Source organism: Echinops telfairi, unplaced genomic scaffold (assembly GCF_000313985.2).
Source record: "Echinops telfairi isolate 266 unplaced genomic scaffold, ASM31398v2 ScPeMD7_11;HRSCAF=52, whole genome shotgun sequence".
Taxonomy (NCBI): domain Eukaryota; kingdom Metazoa; phylum Chordata; class Mammalia; order Afrosoricida; family Tenrecidae; genus Echinops; species Echinops telfairi.
Genome location: NW_022103908.1, coordinates 36,794,744 through 36,794,947, shown reverse-complemented (window position 1 = coordinate 36,794,947; position 204 = coordinate 36,794,744). Strand labels below are relative to the sequence as shown.

General features: G+C 47.5%; 1 protein-coding gene across 2 annotated transcripts in view; it reads left to right on the top strand.

Annotated features, from left to right (window-relative positions):
- Window positions 1-204, top strand: part of ENOX1 (ecto-NOX disulfide-thiol exchanger 1) — a 344,421-nt gene that overhangs the window by 184,392 nt on the left and 159,825 nt on the right. The gene's annotated exons all lie outside the window — the stretch shown is intronic.

Genomic DNA, 204 nt, shown 5'->3' with positions numbered 1-204 from the left:
TGGTCTAGATGAGGAGAGAGAAGATGGTGCTAGAGAAGCTGGTCTAGAGGAGGAGAGAGAAGATGGTGTTAGAGAAGCTGGTCTAGAGGAGGAGAGAGAAGATGGTGTTAGAGAAGCTGGTCTAGATGAGGAGAGAGAAGGTGGTTTTAGAGAATGTGGTCTAGATGAGGAGAGAGAAGATGGTGCTAGAGAAGCTGGTCTAGA